Source organism: Protopterus annectens, chromosome 7.part1, assembly GCF_019279795.1.
Source record: "Protopterus annectens isolate FY-2018-M chromosome 7.part1, PAN1.0, whole genome shotgun sequence".
NCBI lineage: Eukaryota > Metazoa > Chordata > Ceratodontiformes > Protopteridae > Protopterus > Protopterus annectens.
The window spans coordinates 460,142,787-460,145,286 of NC_056740.1; the positions used below are offsets into that span (position 1 = coordinate 460,142,787).

The following is a 2,500-nucleotide window of genomic DNA, read 5'->3' on the forward strand; positions in this document are numbered from 1 at the left end:
ATAGGAGGTTAATAGGCCATTGCCCCAAGGCCCTGAAAAGCCTGGCCAAGAGTTTAGCCCCTGTATAGACAAGTCAGCACCTGATGGCCCTGCCCAGCAGGGACACGGGTGGGATCCCAGGGATGTGTTTTCTATTTCCCATCCAGTTATCCAGATTGTGCTTAAAAAGGGGTAAAGAGGTACTCTGCTTGATGTGGAGGGGGAGTCTATTCCACCAATGGGGGAGTCTCTGGAACACCAATCTGTCCCACCAACAAGTTCGGTTGATGACCCAGACCAGGTTGAGGCCACACGTGCAGGTTACTCGAGTGGAGCTTGACTTGCGAATATGCAGCAGTTCCATCAAGGAGGGGTCCGTGATTGTCTTGTATGCCAGACAGTGGCCACCTCTGAGGAGTCTGTATGAATCTGAGTAGAGGGATAGGGCTTTTAGCCTATCTGTGTATGGTAGATGTTGGAAACCTTGGATCCTCCTTTTGAGGAACCTCTGTGGTCTCTCCAGTTGCTGCATGTGCTTTGTGAGGTATATGCTGAAAGGGGCATTGTACTCAATAATGAGCCTTATAAGGGAAGAATACAGGGATGTTATGACTTCCTTGTCCTTGGATAAGATACCCTTACTTATGAGGTGGACCATTTAGAAGGCTTTCCATACAATGGAAGCAACATGATGGTCAAAAGCCAGGTTGCTATCAACCTAGGTTCCCCAATCCCTCACGACTGATTGTGTGCTCATGATGTTGTTATTAATGTGATCATTTGTGGGGACATCATCAGGCACCAAGACTGAACTCTAGGGTAAGCCACTTGTTATGGGTTTACTGCTTCAGGTGGCTTACATGGGTTCTATCAGTGAGCCAGTTTGCTACCCATCTGGTAACATATGGATTGATCTCTAGTTGAGAGAGTTTATCTATTATGCCCGAGTGGAGAATAGTGTTGAAGGCTTTGGTCAAGTCAAGGTAGGTGGTGTGCACAGTCTATCCCTTATCCACGGCTTTGGTGACTGTTTCAAAGAAGTTGACCAAATTTAACAGACAGGATGTCCCCTTGATGAGGCCAAATTGTGTGGGATTGAGTGTTTGGAGGTTGCTAATGTCCTTATTAATGAGGTCCATGATAATCGTTCCATGGCCTTGCAGATCAGGGTAGTTAGGCTGATGCGTCTATAATTTCCCGGATCGGTGGGCACTCCATCTTTGTAGAAAGGGATGTCGGTGGCTGTACTTCATTCAGCTGAGACAAAGTCAGTACTCAGGCTTTGATTGAATAGGATGCCTAATGGTGCTGCAGGTTCCTGCCTGAGATCATGTAGGATACAGCTTGAGATGTTATTGGGTCCCATAGAGGCTATATTTCTTGCCTTTGAGAGAGCAGTGATAACCTGTTCCCTAGATATAAGGAGAAGGGGACAGGTACTGGGGATGTCCTGATTTACTGTTGGGGGGAAAGAGGGGGTGAAGTTTTCACTGAATATGTCAGCCAGCAAGTTAGCTATATCGACGGCATTTGTATATGTGGTGTCTTTGATCACCAGTTTTAAACAGATCTGGGTGCTTCTTTTGAGGTTGCAGACATATGTGAAGAAGGCCTTATGATTGTCGCTAGTAGATGTGGCCAATTTAGACTCAGTTTGCTTTAGATGATTTCACTAGTGCTCTTATTTGCTTGTTCAGGCTAAGAAGACATTGCTTCCAGTTGGGCACCTGCTCCTTCTTGGTCTTGGACAGCAATTTTTCCTTTTGTTATAGAGTTTATTTATTGCAGATGTCCACCAGACAAGTTTACTTTTCCTTGAGGAACATGATTTAGTCCCATTGGGTATTCCTGATTCCATACATCTCTATAAATGCTTGTATAGTGCTTTGATATAATTTTAGATGTTGCTACTTGTTCCTACAGAGGAGGAGGGGGCTGTGAAGCTGTTTATACCATCCCTGAAAAGGTTGTAATCAGCTTTGGAGAAGTTTTAATGTTTGCAATGGAAGCTGTTTTATTTAATTTAATTAGCAGGGGTGTGTGTGGGGTGCAGGGGGCTTGACCCCTCCCTGCAAAAATCTAAAGATAACATTTTTATTTGGTTTTAGTGTTTTTTATTTGAATTTCAAAGTTTCAAATCTTTGATCATATGGCCTCGGCCATATGGGCTTTGAAGTTTCGAAACTTCAATAAATTGAAGTAGATCTATATATATATATATATATATATATATATATATATATATATATATATAGTGTGTGTGTGTGTGTAATAAAATTTTGATATCATTTAGTGTAATCACATTTAAAAGAAAAGTGTAGTAGGCTTTAGAGAGTTAAAGCTGGAGTGATTTAGTGAAGGAAGGAATGGGTGCCCTACTTCACTGAGATTCTTCAGGGTGAGACATCATGGCAAGAGAACAGGGTAGTCTTCCTTTTAGAGCATGGAGCCAGTGTGAGGAGGAGACAAAGATATTTCATTACCTCACCATAAGGATTATAGTTGAAGATCTTTGCAGGAG

General features: G+C 42.8%; 1 protein-coding gene across 1 annotated transcript in view; it reads left to right on the plus strand.

The window, feature by feature from the left end:
- LOC122807828 (stimulated by retinoic acid gene 6 protein-like) overlaps positions 1-2,500 on the plus strand; it is a gene marked incomplete in the record, with an annotated part of 2,062,125 nt that overhangs the window by 1,423,430 nt on the left and 636,195 nt on the right.